This window comes from Canis lupus, chromosome 3, assembly GCF_011100685.1.
Source record: "Canis lupus familiaris isolate Mischka breed German Shepherd chromosome 3, alternate assembly UU_Cfam_GSD_1.0, whole genome shotgun sequence".
NCBI lineage: Eukaryota > Metazoa > Chordata > Mammalia > Carnivora > Canidae > Canis > Canis lupus.
In genome coordinates, this window is record NC_049224.1 from 17,850,727 (window position 1) to 17,871,152 (window position 20,426).

General features: G+C 38.9%; 1 long non-coding RNA gene across 1 annotated transcript in view; it reads right to left on the minus strand.

Moving 5' to 3' along the window:
- LOC111095140 overlaps nt 1-20,426 on the minus strand; it is a 100,925-nt gene that overhangs the window by 21,728 nt on the left and 58,771 nt on the right. The window contains exons 6-7 of the long non-coding RNA XR_005356710.1: nt 6,420-6,541; nt 1,089-1,185 (exon numbers count right to left, since the gene is read on the minus strand). This is a non-coding gene — a long non-coding RNA (uncharacterized LOC111095140). The remainder of the gene's footprint in view (nt 1-1,088; nt 1,186-6,419; nt 6,542-20,426) is intronic.

Sequence of the window (20,426 nt, forward strand, 5' to 3'; positions counted from 1 at the left end):
AAATATTTCCTCTCCCTTAAAGGAAAACAGAAGGAAAAAACATTGTATCTTCTTCCACTGAATGTTGTTATGTCATGTGAGGCCAGAAATGGCAGCAATGCATTCAGTGACCATGACGGTAGCCTGTAGAGAACAAAGTGAAAGGGATGCTCCTGTTTACACGTGAGCATGGTTACCACCCCCATTATGGAAGAGGAAGGTGAGGGATAAAACAGGTGTAGGAAGTTCTCAAAAATCACTCAGCAAATTGTCTATTCGTTTTCCACCAGGCTACAACAGCCCATTTTGAAGAACATCATCATTTTTTTAAACACCCTGAAGACAAGACTTGATAGATACGTAGAGCATTTCTAGAATCAGCTGTCCATCTCAAGATCTTTACGGTCAGTTAACATGGTCATTTGCTGTGGGTAGGTCGGCTGTGATCCTGTTAACGTGTACAGCATCGATATATTTATTTTATGCCATACTCTGCCACCTTGTACGTGTTTATTACTTTGTGACTATGCTCTTCTTACTACCTGCCTATAGATTAGTTTCTAACTAGGCTGTCGATTCCAAAATTATTCTGATAAACAACTTGAAGCCAAGGTGTTATTGACTAATAATAGATTATCACATCCCCGTTTCTAGATTGTGCTTTTAACAAGCAACTTCCCTAAAAGAATTTAAATACTTTGAATTTCAGAGATTCTAGCGGGGACCTAAGACATAGTAGGGGGGAAAGGTGACCACTTTGATCCCTAAAAATAACACCCCTTAGGGAGCTGCTTGACCTCTGAGTCTTACATTTTCCTTCTAAAACCTAGCAGGAATAATAGTCTCCATGGCAATACTCTCCTCTCTTGTTATTCCATTGAACATGGGAATACCTAAATTAAAAAGTACTACACAGGCATGATGTTTAAAATATACTAACTCATTCTACAAAGTCACAATGACCTCTTTTGGTTTTTTGAATCAATACTTGGATTCTAAAAAACACACTCTTACTTCACATTTTAATATCTCTGAAACTGGTTAGTATCTTCCTATCTTTGTTGGCTAAGCAGGGATCATGATGCACTTGCCACTGACTATGCACAAACCTGTAGTTATTTCTGGTGGCAGCACAAAAACTCTAAGCACACGTCATTTTAGGACCAGTTGAGTTGTAGCTCTTGTCCAGAAGCCTTCTGATAACACCTTTGGATAAGATGAAAAAAGCAACAGCTTCAAAACTTATAAATAGGGTTAGAAGCTTGGGGGGTGGGAGCGGAGAATGTATAATAACCATAGTAAAGCTGTCTTTTAGAAAATGCTGCATTAACAACCAATATCCATAGGCATTGATAAATGTGACTCAAAAGTAAATCTGAAGAGCTGGACTCCAAGGAAAATTTCAGAATACCTTAACTGATTATTTGGTTTCTACTTTTCTTTTTTTATATACAAGAGTAAAGTACTGGTGCACCTGGGTGGTGCAGTCAGTTAAGCAACCAACTCCTGTTTTCAGCTCAGGTCATGATCTCAGGGTCCTAAGATCCAGCCCCTTGTAGAGCTCCTCCATGCTCAGCACAGAGTCTGAGTTTCTCTCTCCCTCTCCCTCTGCCCCTGACCTCCCCACATTGCTCTTTGTCTCTCTAAAATTAAAAAGAAAAAAAAAATTAAAGAGTTACGTACCACAAAAATTTATATCTATATCTAAGTCTAAAAGAACTCTTTCAAATATCAAACATAGGGATGCCTGGATGGCTCAGTGGTTGAGAATCTGTCTGCCTTTGGCTCAGGTCACGATCCCAGGGTCCTAGGATCGAGTCCTGCATCAGGTTCCCTGTCGGGAGCCTACTTCTCTCTCTGCCTATGTCTCTGTCTCTCTCTCTCTGTGTCTCTCATCAATAAATAAATAAAATATTTAATAAAAAAACATCAAAAGTAGATCTCGAAGTCATGAGTTCAAGTCCCATGTTAGGGGTAGAGCTTACTTAATTTTTTAAAAAAAGGCTAATTAAAAAAAAACACAAATATCAAAAGTAAGCAATAATTCTAAGTAATAAAATGAATTATGTCATACTTTAATTGGCATCATTTTTTTTTATTTAAGGGTCACATTTATTTTTTCCATGTAAATATCTGCATATTCCATGACCATTTATTAAAAAAAAAAACTATCCAGTATTGAATTACCTTACTGTCTTTGTAAACAAACAAACAAAAAAAATCAATTAATGTTTTGAATGTGGGTCTATTTCTGAACTCTTAATCTTGTCCATTGACCTAGATGTCTACACCTATTTTTTTAGTTATTTTATTTTTTATTATTTTAAAATTATTTTATTTATTTATTCATGAAAGACAGAGAGAGAGGCAGAGACACAGGCAGAGGGAGAAGCAGGCTCCATGCAGGGAGCCCAGTATGGGATTTGATCCCCGGTCTCCAGGATCATGCCCTGAGCTGAAGGCAGGCGCTAAACCACTGAGCTACTCAGGGTTCCCCTAGTTCTTATTTTTATCACCCAGTGCCTATCATGACAAGTGCACTCCTTAATCCTCATCACCTATTTCACCCATTCCCCCACCTATCATATTTTTCTTCCTTAATGATACCTAAAATAATGGTGCATCGTCAACTCAAAGACATCTTGAAGTGTATGAATATGATGTTATTCACAAAAGAGCTAACAGGGTCAGAAAAGCTAAACAACTTACACACACACACACACACACACACACACACAGTTTCCACAGGACTAGAAGACAGGTTTTTTCTATGCACTGCAATATTTTGCCTCTCTTTTGATGAATATCTGGGCATGAGCTAGTTTTCTAAGTCTCCTTCTAATCCAAAAATTCCATTCGGAGACAGTATTTGCCACCCATTGACTGTTATGTATATTGTTTCTCTAAGACATAGTGCATATGAAATGGAAAATGACACAGCAGGGGTACTGTTTTCTCTTAATGTAAATCACTGCAAAGGAAGAACTGGATTGTCCAGATTGTAGGCAGGAACTGCGGTCTGTGAGACACAGATTGTATATGTTAGAGAAAAAGCCACATTGAGCACACGTGCTCCGTCTGCTGTGACACGTAGGCTCCATCGGGGCCTATCGGCCTCTGGAGAAAGTTGTGTGCTTTTGCTAGGCTGACGTGCAAAACACACGGTGCAAAATGTTCTGATGATCTGATGATTATGTTTCAGAGTTTTGCTTCAGTGATCAATTGTGTGAAGGAAAGATCAAAATCTTTCAAGATTTTAAAATGTGAAAGTGCCTAAAGGGAATTCTAGTGTGATCCCACAGTGTTTGTTAGCTCAGATACTTACAAGCTCCTGCTGGTCTTGCAAGTAAACATTTCTCTGAAAGAAAAAATATCCTGCAGGAAAAGTTGGAAACAATATTAAGAGCTCCTGGACTGTGTGATGGTGCTGAAGTGTTTGGAGTTTAAGAAATGGGCCTAGCAAAAAAAAAAAAAAAAAAAAAAAGAAAGAGAAGAAATGGTCCTAGCAAAGATATATTTCGTAGTCTACATTCAGAATGCAATGCTTTAAATTAAAAACAATAAATCTTTCTAAACTCCAGTTTTCTGCCAATAATGATTTGGAAACTGAAGCACAGATCATTCAATTGAACAGATCTATAAAAGGGAAAGGACAAACAAAATCCAAGAGAATTCTTGCCATGAAGCTTTTGAGAGGAGTCTGCCAAAAAGACAGTTTATGATTATACGAACTTAGAGAAGCAGGGAGGGCTTTAGGAGGCGGGCGCAGGGACAAGGGAAAGCCTGATGTACTACAAAAAGATCCACTCCCAATCAGACCCATGACATTAAAATCCTTAATCTGATTTTACCTTCTTTAAAGCAAGTCATGAATTACTTAAACTAATTTAGCGCTAGATTTTTTTTTTTTTTTTTTTTTTTTTTTTTTGGTCCACTGTCATTGCCAACAGCTAGTTAAATTTAGAGATTTTTTTTTTTAAGACTTTATTTTTAAGTAATGTCTATACTCATTGTGGGGCCGGAGCCCACAACTCCAGAACCAATAGTCACACGCTCCACTGACTAAGCCAGGCTAGTGCCCCAAATTTAGAGATTTCTAGTTGGTAATTTACTCAAAATAATATTTTGCCAGTCCTCAATTATAAAGTGTTTAGTGGAATCTCTAATAGCTTTAAACAGGAATTATTTTTTGTGTGAATCTAAAATATTCAGACCCTGTACCAAAATGTCAACTGAAGTTTTTTCATTTCCCTTCCTTCAAATAAAGTAATTTGGTACCTTCCCCCTGATAAGTAATTTAAAAAAAAAATAAGATAAAATAAAATAATCCAGGCCCTATGTTCAAGAAGAGGAAAAATAATCATCAGCCAAAATGCTTCTAAATTATTGTCAGTATTAGTTTGCAATCTGCCTGCTTCCTCTTAAGGAAATGTTATATAAATAATCAGGAGCATATCTCAGTTGTTCTGGGAGATTATGTATGTCAGAGTTAAAAGAAGAAAATCTTGAGAAATATCTTTTTTATAAGGTTGTCAAAAAAGGTTTTCTGGGGGGCACCTGGCTGGCTCAGTAGGTAGAGCACAGTACTCTGGACCTCGGGGTCATGGGCTTGAGCCCCACATTAGGTGAAGAGATTATTTAAAAGTAAAAAAAAAACAAAAAAACTTCAAGGGATTTTCTTGTATTTTTCTTTCCTATTATGATAGAAGGCTTTTAGAAAACTTAGTTTAAAATAATGACATAGGGCAGCCCGGGTGGCGCAGCAGTTTAGCACCGCCTGCAGCCCAGGGCGTGATCCTGGAAACCCTGGATCTCTGCATGGAGCCTGCTTCTCCCTCTGCCTGTGTCTCTGCCTCTCTCTGGGTGTCTCTATGAATAAATAAATAAAATCTTTTATAAAATAATGACATATAAAATGTGATCATGGACAAAACCTTTTCCAAATCAGTTTCCTTTTTTCTTTATTATCCACACAACCTGAAATTTCATTGTAGAATGCTTCCCAAAACATTCAGTTTTGCTCTGCTTTCCATCTCAATTATTTTCAGAGAAGCCAGCCTGGAAATTTTGAACATTCCTCAGACATTTTCAAACAAATTAATATCTGTGTTTCATACAGACCAGTTTTCAACAGGGGTGATTTTGCATCTCCCCTACCCCTGCCAAACTCCAGGTGATATTTGGCAATGTCTGGATACAGTTTGGGTGGTCATAACCCGGGGAGAGGCAGAGGTGCTATGGGCACCTAGTGAGTAGAAGTCAGGGAGGCTGCTGGCCATCCTACAACACAGCACAGCCTCTATAACAAAGAATTATCCCATCCAAAATGTTCACAGGGCTGAGGCTGAGCAGCCCTGAAACAGCATATCTTTGTTTCTCTTTATTTGAAGGATGTGACGTGGCACAAGTCCCTTGGGGTGTAATTCAGTGCACAGAGAGAGAAAACAATTTGACACACACCCTATCTGCCAGGTGCACTGCTGGCATTCTAGACTATTCCACCATAAATTCCTGCTTGGACTTCTCCAACAGCCTCCCACTGGCCTCCGGTTTCTACGTCTGCTCCTTCTAGTCCATTCTCTCCTGGAGCAGCCAGAGTGGCTTACTGACAGGTGGTTCCCCTTGATATCGACCACGTTACAGTCAGTATTACCTGAGACCCTGCAGAGTCCACCTTCTGTCTCGCTCTCCTGCCTAAGCCACACTTGCCTTTTAGTAGCTCATTTTGCTCTCAGCCTTCCAGGTTTGCACCCTTTATTCCTTATCTTTCAGATCTCATCTCAGTTCCAGGAAGCCTTCTTTAATCCACCTGCACCAGATGAGCTCAGTCTGCTAGAAACCCTCACAGTACTTTTTCTCTTGATACTCTTTATAATTTGCAGTGTACATTTTTTTTTAAATATCATCTACCTATGCCAGTTGACCATAATTCGGTGAGTACAGAGTCACTACCTCATTTGCTTGTTGTTACCTGGCCAAGGCCCTGCCCAGTACCTGACACAGGAGCTCAATTAATGTCATTGAATGAATAAATCCCAGGTTTTGCTTTCTAGGGTGGTTGGGTGACACAACTGATGGGGTTGGAATAAATGTCTCCTGTGTTTACCAATATACCAATATAATACTCGCTATGGAAGGGGAAACACTGAGAGACATAGTTTACAAGGCAAAAGTTTAGTTCCAATTTAAACTGTTTTGCAAGATAGAAGAAGAATACGAGGCTTGGAGACAGGGGTGACTTGGGAGAGAAGAGAACTGTGACCTCAAAAATATAACTAGAAGCAATATGCTCAGGAGACACAGAAATTCTCTCTCCATAGTGGGAATTAACTGCTAGTTTTTAGAAGAGTGACAGTAATGATTTTGAAGTTGTTTCCTGTACTGTAACCCTTTATTGTTAACACGAATTCCAATTCCAATAAAGTCTTTGTGCTCCTGACCTTGTATGAATGATGCTTTGTGAAATGGGGAGTAATCCAGGCTGTGTCCAATGCTAGGAACAGGATGGGGAAAAAGACATCGGAGATGGGCGGAGCCTGAGATCTCAAGAGAGAACAGCAAACTGGAAAAGAAGGAAGAGAAATGTAAAAAAGCCCCTCAAGGATTACTGAAAATACTGAGATAGATGCTGAGTTTCTTCCTCCATATTTATAAAAGGGGCTGGAGTTGATCTTCTGTCAATATCAGAGGTCTAGTTGCTCCTGAGCAGGCGACACCAGGACACTGTGTCTGGATTACATAACAATGTGGAATGAAGAAAGACTGGGTTAAACTAGACGATATCTAAGGTCTCTTTTTTGAACATTTCCCCTCTTTATTCTAACGTAATTACAGGCTGAAGCATAAATCTGAGAAAAACTGCCTTCAATGTTAATATCTGAATATGTGTGCATTTCCTCTGGCAGGTCCAAGTATTATTTCTTTTGTTCCTTTAACACTCATCTGACAAACAGGCAAATGAAAATCATACTTAACCTTTATTCTGAAGTTCCCAGAAAGGTTTACAACTTCCTAACTAAAAGTCACCGAGTGACTCATTATGGCAAGAAATGGGAAAAAGAGTTGCAACGTCTTCATATCTAGCATTTAAATAGGACTCTTAGCTAACACATACATTCCAATTTGTTTTTTAAATGCTTTCATGTATGAATTCACTAAGTCTTATCAACTCTACAAAGTAGGTACTATTGTCATCCCCATTTCACAGAACAAATTTGCGACACAGAGAAGTTAAGCAACCTACTCAAAGCCACACAGCTACGAGGTGGTGAGTTAAGATTAGAACCTAGGCAGTCAACCTCTGGAGGCTACACTTAACCAATGCATACTCATGCCTCAATTTGTTTCAGTTCATACTGACTGGCTTTTGAAAGTGGTACAGTGCTAGGTGACATACAGGATGCCACCTCAGTTAATGCCACCTCTGTCCTTCATTTGTTCAATCCGGAGACACATCCTCGAATTCTTTTACATCTCACATCTAATTTATTAGGAAGCTTACCTGGCTCTGCCTTCAGAATATATCCAGATTGCAACTGCTTCTCATCCTCTTCACTACTACTGACTGCCCTAGTCTACCTAAGTTGCTGGGACCCCCTTGGTAAATTTCTGTGCTGACCTCCCAAATGTTTCCTGATTCTAGCCTTGCCCTCTAGTAAGCTACCCCCAACATGACAGCCAGTGATCTCACTTCACTCACTTCACTCTGAGTGATCTCAAAAGTGAGCTCAAATCACTTCTCTGCTCAAACTCAATTAATGGATCCCCATTTAATTCATGGTGAAAGCCAAAATTGTTACGGTGGCGTATGAGGCTCCCTCCAGACTCTCTGGATCTCCTCTCTCATCATGGTGACTTCATCCCCCACGCACCCACCCAACAGAGCTGTCTGGCCACACTTCCCTTGATCCTTGCTCTTCCTTTCCTTTTATATTCCACACGGGCTCTCTGCCTTAGGGCTTATGCCCTGGCCAGTCCTTCTGCCTGGAATTCTACATGGTCACTCACCTCATTTTCCAAAAGTCTTTACTCAAATGAGAGGTAAAACCCCATTTAAAATTATAAACAGCCTCTCCCGTCCTGCTGAATCCCATCTCTCTCTCTGTATATTTTCCCATGTAGGAGTTTTCCCACGGGACTTAACACTCTCTAATATAATATATAATTTACTATTTATTTGTTGTACATGCTGTTGGTCTGTCTTCTCCACTGGAATGTAAGCTTACCAGCACTAAATGTACTTTAAATACCATACAGATTTGTTGATGAAACAAATTTGATGATGAGTGAATGAAAAAGTGGCCCTGGTTAGTAACCCCAAGGAATACACGTAGCTCATTTTTAAAGTCAGGAAGTTGTCCATGGAAGTAAGTATGTGAAATGTATTACGATTGGGGACATCAGTTTTTTGGCACGTAGATGCAAGTGTTTAAAATTTTAGGAAGCTAAATTTTCCTTCCCATGAATCACCAACATCAAAACATAAATTGAAAAGCAATGAATATTACGACTTTAACTGTAGAATTCCTCATGCCAGAATAATGCCCACACATCCTTTTTCCAATGGCTTTAGAAACCCCCCAAAAGGAACAAAAACAGTAATATACAGGCAAATCTTGTTTTCAGAACTCTTCATCCTCCTGTCTCCTCAGCACATTCTTGATAATCTTCTCCCAGAGAATCATCCCACCAAAGCCTTATATCCTTGGGATAACGCACAGAAGTGCATTCAGGTGAGTGGTAGGAAGGACTCTTCCCGCAGGCATCCCAAGTCCTCTATGCTGGCCATGGACAGCATCCACACCAAAAGTCTGGCCCAGGACCATCTGGATCAGGATTCCCGGGACCCTCACTATTCCTACTCAGTTAGAACCCTGGGCGTTTGTATTTTAGCTGGTTTCTGGTATGTTTCTTAAATCCCTCTGGTGTTTAAGAACCACTGTCTTACTCTAGACTTTTCCTGATCTTTCTCCCAGGTTCAAATGTGCCCTTCCCAATTCTCACTTCCTTGTGCCTGATTCCCTGCCAAGGCTAATCTTCTGAGAGATGTTTAGGCAATAATTATGGATAATATTTTAATGTAATTCCCAAGAGCCCCTCTCCATAATTGCATTCAAAACCTTTCCACAAAATTGAAAACTCCCTAACTTGGTATCCAATGCCAGAGACTGTCCTCTTGCAGCCTCATAGAGGAAAGGATTTGTGATAACCTTTCTCCCACTCAAGGCAATTCTTGTTCTTTAATGAGGTTGAGAGGAAAGGTGCTTCTCTATGTAAGAAATATTTCTTCTTCCCAATGTCTTTTCATTTAAGTTATGTACTTTGAAGTAAGAAACATGTTCTTGTACATCCTGTTTATGTTTTATTTGGCCACCTACCAGGTGGATTGAGGCAAAACTAGGAGAGCCTTAGTTAGACTGGCATAAATTAATTTTGACCTTGATCCTTAATATTTGCTGGGTTATATAAAATACTGACATAGACAGGTACTTCTGATGTTTATTAGAATAAAGTGATTCTGAGAATTCCAACAGTCTTATTTATATACCATTCCACTAAATCGTAGGTGTTTTTAAAGCAAGGTTCCAACATAAATATAATTCATTCTCATTATTCAGGGTAGTTATGTTCTATAAAGTTGCCATAAACACTGAATTAGTGAACAGTGAAGCATCGCTCCTAGGGAAAATACAAAGCTAGGTTCCTACAAGCCTTTGGTCACAATACTTTTGTCAACTGATCAATACATTACTATTTATGTATTTTTCTGTTTAAAGATAACTTATTTAATAATGTCATGACCACTCACATTATAACTAATGCCTCCTTGATAGATAATACAGAAGACACATCACAGTCTTCTTGCACTTAGGACCAGCACTTCGGTACTATGCTTGGGAGCCATTTTAAACAGTGAAATAAAACCAAAACAACAACAACAACAACAACAAAAAAAAAACAGCACAAAAATAAGGAAAACGTGGCACTAAATAAACCATGAAAAGGGCATTTAATACTATGAGAGCTAAAATAAGAAGACATAAAAAGTCACCTGTTTGACTACAGTTAGAAACATGCTCTTAAGGTAACTCAAATTTTCACATACCCATGTCTGCAAATGACCACGGGAGTGCCATAAGTATTGATTTTAAGATTATAAATAAATTGTAGGAGTAGGCAAATTCAAAAATATGGAATCCACGAATAATAAGAATTTACTGTATTTCAAGAATAAAACTAATAATAATATAGCTGCCAAGGACATTTTTTACTTACCTAGTTCTTTAAACAACCAAAACTTACAGATGAAGAAATTGGGATTTAGTGAGATGATTAATTTTCTCAAGATCACTGCACTCTAACTATCAAAGCAGGATTCAAGAATTCAAGATTTTAATTTAAGACCGCGCAGCTGGCTGGCTCAGTTGGTGGAGCATGCAACTCTTGATCTCAGGGTTGTGAGTTTGAGCCCCACATTGGATGTAGAGATTACTTTAAACATAAATAAAAATTTTAAAATAATAATAAAATAAAGAAATAATTTTTTTAAAAAGATTTACTTTAAGACAACTTAAGTATTCCAAGACATGAAACTTAAAAAAAAAGGAAAGAAAGTGAGGTGCCTGGATGGCTCAGTTGGTTAAATGTCTGCCTTTGGTTCAGGTCATGATCCTAGGGTCCTGGGATAGAGCCCCAGAGTAGGCTCCATGCTCAGTGGGGATTTGCTTGAGGATTCTCTCTCTCTTCCTCTCCCTCTGCCCCTCACCCCACTCACATATGCTCTCTCTAAAATACATAAATCTTTTAAAAATAAATAAATAGGGACGCCTGGGTGGCTCAGCAGTTGAGTGCCTGCCTTCGGCCCAAGGCATGATCCTGGAGACCCAGGATTGAGTCCCACAGTGGGCTCCCCACAGGGAGCCTGCTTCTCTGCCTATGTCTTTGCCTCTCTCTCTCTCTCTCTCTCTCATAAATAAGTAAAAAAAAAAAATTTTTAATCAAATAAAAATAAGTAAGTGGGATATGATTTAAGTTTGTATTTGCCAAACTATTCTAAATTAGAGTAGTAACACTTTTCTGAGGTTATTTGAAGGATCATTGTAATCATAGCAGAACATAAGCTTATAATTTAGCATTTTTACTGGATCAAAATATCAGATAACATAGAATATTGTTAGTGAAATAGCAAATTAAAAGTCTCACTAATTCTTCTCTGTTATTCCCACAGCACTTTGCACCAATCTCTGTTGTACCATGTACCACATGGTACCATAATTATATGCTTACATGTCTTACTGTCCCACCACAAGAGGAGTACCTCAATGTCTAGGGTGCCATGTTACTCACTTTTGCACTGCCTAGTAAGTATAGTGCTTAACTCATAGGAAGTACTCAGTGAAAGCTGAATGAATTTGTAAATGAATGGCTGAATGACTAAATGACTAAATGAGGTTTTTCTATCATTATATATGAGATCTCAAAGAGTGAGAGTGGGTTGATTGTTTCTAATTTGTACTCTGGTCATACATTTAACACATATTTCTCAAGCACTGTTATGTGCCAGCCACTGTATTAGGCAAGAAGTAAAAGTCATATGAAAATTAATATTTTAAAATCTTTAGTGGAGAAGAGGACTCTACCTAAATAAACACATAAATGACTTCAAATAGTAAATAGTGTAATGGGGGGAAAAAAACCTAACAAGGTCATGTGGGCCGAGTGACTGGATTGGGGCCAAGGGGCTCCCTGAGTGGGGGACATGTGAACTAAGACCTGAATGGTGGTGAAGAATCTGACATGGGAAAGCAGAGGACCCACTGCCTCAGCCCAGAAGTAACAGTTCTTACCTATGCTTACATTTCATGGCTAGTACTGGACACATGGCCTCAAGTGACTAGAAACAGGCTGCGTAGTAATAGAGTCTCCTTCATGCCCAAGAACAAAGGGAAGACAGTGGTGAACCAGCAATGTCTACCCAGTGGTTCAGAGGAAAGAGAATGAATAAACAATGACTTTGCTGTCTGAAAATACAATCAATATTTAGTGCTTAGTATGGCTTAAAAAATAAGAGGCAAAAATGGTCGTCAGAGAGATCAGCAAGTCATTGCCCATTAAAGGAACCACAAAGGCTGGTGCATGGCTGGGCCATAATGACAGAAAAGCAGCATGGTAGGACATTGAGGAGCAGCTAGAGGATAGAAAGTACAATGTGGGACAAGCCAGGCAGTATGGATTTTCCTCTAAAAGCATCGGCCATGCCTTTCTGAGGTTTGAAAAAGGGGAGACAGGTAACCTGACTTAAATTTTTAAAGTATCTATTTGGCTGTTGTGTGCAGAATAGATTCCAAGGGGGGAAACATAAAGATGGGAAGAGAATCAGGAGGTTCTGCACTAGTCCAGATGACAGAGGGTGGTCCCTAGGTCCCTTTGATACCCTGGACAGAGGGTATCAAAGAGGATGAAAAGTAGTTAATGTGAAACAGATAGAACTTTGTGGTAAACTGGATGTTAGCAGGTAGATACAGACAGTACTGGCCACTTGTTTTGCTTCCCATCCTTATTTTCATCCATAAACTTAAAGATGCCAGGATATATGCAATACTATGCTCTCCATTGCAAAAGTTTTATGATTTGGGGATGCCTGAGTGGCTCAGTTGGTTAAGCATCTGCCTTTGGCACAGATCATGACCCCAGGGTCCTGGGCTTGAGCCCTGTATCCAGCTCCCTGCTCAGGGGGGGAGTCTGCTTCTCCCTCTCCCACTCCCTCTGTCCCTTCCCCTGCTCATGCTCTCTCACAAATCAATAAATAAAATCTTTTTTAAAGTTTTATGAATTGTTTTAAATAAAATAAATGAGACATGATGAGGTAGTGACAAACAATTTTAAGTTGAAAAGTGAAATAGGGGATCCCTGGGTGGCGCAGCGGTTTGGCGCCTGCCTTTGGCCCAGGGCGCGATCCTGGAGACCCGGGATCGAATCCCACGTCGGGCTCCCGGTGCATGGAGCCTGCTTCTCCCTCTGCCTGTGTCTCTGCCTCTCTCTCTCTCTGTGACTATCATAAATAAATAAAAATTTAAAAAAAAAAAAAAAAAAAAAAAAAAAAAAGAAAAGTGAAATAGTTGCTAGTCTTGGCCAAGCCAACTGTTACCTTTAAAAAATACAGCATATTCAAAAAATAAATAAATAAAAAAAATAAAAATAAAAAATACAGCATATTCTTGAGTTTGGATTCTAAAATACACCTTATGATTCAGAGTACACAAATGCAGAGTATGAGTTTGTATTGAAAGTTATCTAGAAATTAGTTTATGATCATCTCCTAATGGTAGTCCAACTATCAGAGTAGCAATTAAATTTTATAAATCTCTGCATTCATTGTCAATGCCAATTATATGCTACAAATGCAATTTCCTCACTCACTACCATCACTGGTGGCTTTGTAATTACATTTAAAGAGCAACGCTCCCAACCTTATTTTTAGAAATGTTAACTGCAGCCTTCTAGCCTTTTACATTTTGTATAAAAACACAGGTTATTTTTACATGACGTTTTTTAAATGTTCAAAGCTTTCAGTGAATGGAGATGTAGGCAAAAATGAAACATAAGCATTAGCTATTGAGATATATTGAGGTTTGCATCTGTGTTACATACTAGGCAAAATGAGGTGCAATAGAACTGGCTATTTGCCATAGGAACCACAAATATACCAGACTAGACTGAAGTAGAGCTATTGAAATATCTATTTTGTTGTGCAATGTGACTGGACATGTGTAATATGCAAATGAATCTGAGTCATGTCTTCCATGAGGTTGAGCACCAGCACAAAGCAATGGTGTGATCACAAGACAATGCTCACAATAAGTGGCTGTTTGCGGTATTTTACCTATTTTTTCATATTTTAAACAAGGACTCCTCCAGTTCTAGATCTATCTATACACATTTTTCTGATACATATTATGCACAATTTGCGGAAACCACTCCAGAAACATAGAGAAGGTCCCAGACTAAATCTAGAGATGTGCTAACCTGTCTTGCTCTTTGCTTTTGTGCAACGTGGCTGATTCTTCAAGTGACAGGAATCATTCCATTAAGGGGACAACATATTACTGCCCTAGTTGCCTGGCTGGTACTGGTGAGACTAGGTTGCTTTCACTAAGACCCTCTATGGGAGAAACTCTTTTTTTTTTTGGGGGGGGGGTATAGTAAGGATCTAAAGGGATTTACCAAGATAAAAGATACAGTGGAGAGAGAAATAGAATGCCAACAATGAAGAGGGAAAAAAAATTAGGGAAAGGGGACATTCCAAGTTTGGAGGATTTTTTTTTTTTTTTTTTTGGTTCTTTTGAGAAATGATTTTGCAACTTTGGGGTGAGGGGGATCTTATATCTTCCTCTTTTTTAGATTTGGAATGTGTCTGTGACGTAAGGACTTACTATAAATGCGTACATCTATTTCTCCTCTTTTTTGTTAAGAAAATTGTCATTAAATGTGCTGCTGCTGCTCCCTTATTTTGCACCAAGTAAATGTTTAAATATTTTAAAATAAACATGTTTCAGCTGACTGCTGGAAGAGATTCATTACAGCCAGGAGGAACTCAGTGGAACTGTTCAAGGAGATCTGGTTAATATCCCTATGATTTATCCTTGTGGTGGAAATTGCACTAATATTTACACGAAGGGCATGGTTTGGGGGCAATGGCAAGGCCCGATTGAAGTGGGAATTTGCACAGTCAATGCCCACTAATGAAAATAGCTACAGTTCAGTGCTCTTTCCAAAAGCATAATTAGGCCCTTCAAATGACATGTTATTTTCACATTTTTACTCTTACACTGCAAACTTTTTCTTGCCATCCTGTGTCTGTATTGAGATTATTACTTTGCAAAAATAATTAAGCAAAATAATACTAAGCCACTAGGTAACTTCTAAAAAATGTATCTTGGTTTTTCTTTTGTAAGCTGTACCAATGGGAAAATCATATTTTCTTGGTATATGTGTGTGTGTGTGTGTGTGTGTGTATGAGTTATCTGTACAGTGTCTGAGTAACATTGTAGAACTGCATTTCTTGGTATTCTAAACACTTGAATGACTTCCACGTGGGTGGAAGAGAAATGACAGACCAAAAATTATACTGAAAATACAGTGGTGCGAAGATCCTTGTGGGTGTCCTCATCTAAAATGATGAGTGATCAGTGGGAAATCTCTGACACTGGTTTCTAGGTTTCTACTTTTTCTTTGTTCTTGCTCTCCCAAGTTCAAAAGTTCTCTAATTTGTTTGGGAAGCAGAACATCCTGGAAGTCAAGCTATTCTTCACATCACATGATAAAATACAGATATATTTATTCCAATCCAAAAAACGGATTTAGTACCAAAAAACTTATGTATTGTATCTACATCTAGATACAGACAACTTACATAAATATATAAATATTCATTTTATGTATTTTTCAAGAATATTCAGTGTTGGTGTTGTAAGTCACACTCTCTGGATCTTATATTTATAAATAAAACAAAGCTGCTTCCTGGCTTCCAGTTAGGGCTGTTTCCATCTTTTCCTGTTGGTATTTGTTTGCTACTTATTTGCTTACTTTGGTCCTAACAGATAAGATGCAAATGCTGATGTCTTAAGAAAAATTCATGAGAGAAGAAAATCCAAAATTTCAAAAAGATTCTATCTACTTATTTGAAGTTTTTCTGAGAGCTGAGAAAATTCCATTATTTGATTTTAGCAGTGAAGACAGTGATCCAACTCAGAGTTCAGCAATAATGGATCAGAGCATAGCTTGAGAACTGTTCTCCTAATTTTAAGTTGAACACCCACTACAATATCTAAATGCCGCTCAGAAGATAGAAAGAGGGTATTATTATAGGCCACGGTTAACTGGAAGGCAGCTTCCTTTACAAAAAATTCTTCATTGAGCTCTATGTGTCTGGCTCTGGCTGAAGCCCTTTGCACATATTAATATTTTTAGTCTTCAAAACTCTAAGAAGCAAATAATATAATTTGTTCATTTATTGATACTTTTATGCCAGGTACTACTCTATGTCCTGGAGATAGAACATGAACAAAACAAAGTCCCTGCTCTTCTACAGGGGTACAACTCTGTCTACGTTTAAATCTCTATCCACTTTTATGAGTTCTGTGACCTTGGGCAGATTACATAACTTCTCTGTGCTCCAGCCTCTTTATCTGTAAAGTGTAGATGATAACAGTTCCCACTTTAGGAGGTTGATATAAAGTGATATGATATGATACTAATGAGTTAATAGTTATAAAGCTCTTGGAACAGTGCCTGGCAGATAGTCAGCATTATGTTGTGTATGTTCTTGTCAGGATCATTGTCCTGGTAAAGTGCTTCCTCTTTGTCAGTCACTTTTTTAAACATGCAATTCATACATGTAGTGGTAATAAATGATATGAAGAAGAATGTGGTAAGAGAAATAGACTAAAAACAGATGTGGGGGGTTCATTTTATACAGGTGGATGGAAGAAGCCTCACTGTGACATTTCAACAGATACCCAACAGAGGTGAGACATGCTATCATGGGGACAGCGTAGGGAAGGAGTGGTCTGGGTGCAGGAAGGTGCAGGTACAAAGAACAGAGCCAGGAGTGTGTATCCTGGGTTCAAGAACAGCAGGGAAGCCAACACAACGGAGAAAAAGAGTGTGATGGGAGATGAGGAAAGAAAGAGCAAGAATCATATTGTCACCAGCAAGACCTCTGTGCTCAGGACTAACTATCAATTTTACTTCTTAGAAACTAATGAATTTCTAGAACAGTAAAAGAAACAAACACCACCTGGCCTAGGCAAATTAGAGCTTGACCACCAGGGCGATGCTTGAGAAGCTAAACAATAAAGTACCTGGCAGTTACCTCAACTTTATTATAATTTTAAGATCCCTGCCCTGGGAGAGGCGTAAGCTCCATTAACATAACATACAGTGCGTGTAGAGGCAGGTTGTCTGAAGTGCACAGGCGCAAACCTCTGCCCGCCTTTTCATTGCAATGACAAAACTCTCCCTCTGAATATTCACCACAAACCCCAAGTAAAAAGAACCCCTTTATCCCTGCTCAGGGAGTCACGGCTTTGGAAACTATTCCCCATGATCTCCTTATTTGCTTCAAATAAAGTTGCCTTTGTGTAACAACTCCATCTAGTGTAGTTCATATCTGCAGCTCACGAAGAAGCAAGCTCCCAGTAGGTTCATCGCAGTATCAGGAAGATCCTTGTATGAGAACCTTCTGTTTTAATCAGAGCTGAATAAAGCTATAAGCCTTAGAACAGACCCCCAATAAGTTGTATCCATCGGGCAGCCCAGGTGGCTCAGCCTTCAGCCCAGGGCGTGATCCTGGAGACCCAGGATCCAGTCCCACATTGGGCTCCCTGCTTGGAGCCTGCTTCTCCCTCTGCCTCTCTCTCTCATTCTCTCTCTGTGTGTATGTGTCTCTCATGAATAAATAAATAAAATTAAAAAAAAAAAAAAAGTTGTACTCATCTTCCTGACCCAGGTTATAAATAACTAGGTGAAATAGAGCAAGATGTTTTTATCTGTTTTTCTCTTTCTCTTCCTCTCTCATGTATCCTGAGCAGTGGAACAGTATCAGGCATAGAGCATTCTCTCACAAAATACCTGATGAGTGACTAAAGGGAGAAATTCTGTTCTAAAGTATAAAATGGAAGCCAACACAACAGCTTTGTTAACGATTGAGGCAGTTGTTAGATGCTGCTTTGGGTTTGTCAACCAAGCAGACCTGCTAATATTGAACCCAGTGTTAGGCAGAAGGAAGCAGTGATCACTGCAGTCAATTGGCAGGGCCAAAGCAGCCTGAGAAAGACATGATGGCAGAGAGAAGAGCGAGCCTGCTTTCTGTTGGCTGTCACTCCCAGGGAGTGAAGTGCCATGCCTGGTTTTCTGTCCCACACTTATCAACCGGATAAGTCAATCCATCTTCCCAGGAGCAGAGTATCCAGAGACAGAGAGAAGCTAGGAATGTATTTAGGAATTACTCCCTCCATACGGAAACCCAGAGGAGAAACAGTACTGAGTGAGATAGGCACACATTCCAGGATCTGGAGCAGGGTAGGACGTTCTCTGATTTACATTCTATCTGCCCCTCCTCCAGCTCAGTGCTCGGGGGAAACAAGACTGGATGGTAGGGAGGGCCTCTGAGAGCTCACGTGGGGTGAGGTCTGGACATTTCCCTTTCTTGACTCTGGTAACTACCCAGCTCTGAGACAGCACACTGTTCCCTTTTGACTTCCCTCAAACCTGTCCTTACCTTTGTTAACTTGCTCCTTTACTAAACTCTTCAAATTACCTACTTTGGGTATGCCCTCTGTTTCCTGCCTTGGTCCTGATATAGAAATACTGTGGCTTTGGCTGCTTTGTGGGAAAAAGATTATACGGAGGTGCAGGGGTGAAGTGAGAGGAGGAGGAGGAAAGTTTAAAAGCAGACCAGTAGGGAGTGGGTTGTGACAGTTCAGGGAGATGGTGGTAGTGTGCATCCGGGTGCCAACAACAGAGGTAGTGAGAGGTGGCTGGAGTCAGGATTTAATGTGAAGGCAGAGCCAACAGGACTTGCTGATGCACTAGATATGGGACGTAACAGAAAACAAGTGTCAGAAAAGACTCTTCATTTTACAACTGTGGAACAGAATGGTGCTGTTTAGAGGCCTGACAGGGAGAGAACTGGCTGTGGTGTTTTCAGAGGTGGGAGGATATCCTCTAAGAATTTGCAAGATTGCATTAGCAAGTATTTTCCTATTGGTATTTTCATCTCAAAACTGTAATTCCTAAAGCCTGTCCTGTGGCCTTCTGTGGCTTCTCCAGTTATCTCTGTTGCAGATTTTTCAGCCATAGGGAATGAATTTTAAACCATTTTAATGAAAAAAGCAAACATGTAATTATGCCAATGCAGCCTTTTTAAGAAAAAAAGAAAGGAAGTATTTTAAACCAAATTGCCAATGGTTGTTGCAATTGCAAAACTCTTGATATCTACTGGTCCACACACTAAAACCCTAAGTTTCTGAGCACTGAATCTTCACACTGGACCCACCGGCCATAGATACTTCTGACAACTAATGTCTTCATATGCTGAGCAAATATTTATAATATATTCAGCAATATATTAATAATAATGTAGGTACACATGTTATGTGTGCATGTGATGAAAATGAAACTGGAAACATATGAACCAAATTGCTAGGACTATACACAACTTTTTATTTTCTCTTTGTACTTGTCCACATTTAGAGTTTTCTAAAAATAATCAGGTATTAGCTTAAGAAACCTTTTCTATTTTGATATTGAATCTTTATACAGGGCTTTACCTGACCATCTGTCTAAAATAGTTATATGTTTGTCCCATCCAGCTTCCACACAAATGCACACACAGACTGCTTTATTTTTCTTCAGAGCATATATCACAACCTAAAATGATATTATTTGCTTATTGTTCAATTCCATCAATAAAATTTAAGCTGAGAAGTCTTTGCCTACCTCTTTCACTTTCTCAGTACCCAGAGCAGTGTGTGGCACTTAAGACGATGATCAATAAATGTTTGTCAATTCACAGACACACACACACACACACACACACACACACACACACACATTTATTTAAAGGTATTTTGCAGCAGCGATTGTCATGGTGATTCTAAAAAAATCTACACCATTTGTAGGAGTATAAATTGATATAAAGTTTCTGAAGATATTTTACCACATATTAGAAAAAGAAGCCTAAGAGAAATCATGACCTCCATTCAGAAACTCTACTTGTAGGGCTTAACAGGAGATTCAGACAAACATGTATTTATAAAAGTGTCTTTGTAGCATTTATATAACAGAAAAATAAGGAGGCATAGTTAAATATATTATGAAAAACCCATAAAATAATAAATCATTATAGCAATTAAATTGCTATAGACAGAGGTATATCTACTATTATTAAAGTTGAAGACCAGGTAACAAAGTAACATGTTCAGCATAATTCCTTAGACATGGGAAAACTTGGGGAACTCTAGAATATTAATTGTGGTTATTTCTGGATCCGGAGACTGTAGATGTTGCAGTTTCTTCTGCGTGCTTATCTACACATATTTAAATGTCTATAAAAAACTCATGAAATTAAGTGTTGTTTTCATTTTTCAATAGTGTTAAAAATCACAAGCAATCCAAAATGGATTTCCTAAGGACTCATAACTATAGCATAGCTCCAAGTGGAAAAAGTAAAATTTGCAAATGAACTAGAATCGTAATAATTTCTGAATATTTTCTCTACTTGTTGCCCATTTTACCCAAGTGGAACAACATGTCTCTGGGCTCTTGTAGAGTTACCACCGTCTGCCAACAGAAATTATTATTGGGAATAATAATTAGGTTGACAATGAAAACCCTGGAGGGTATACAGGAGCCACAATTCACCGTTATTCTTGAGTACAATCTAC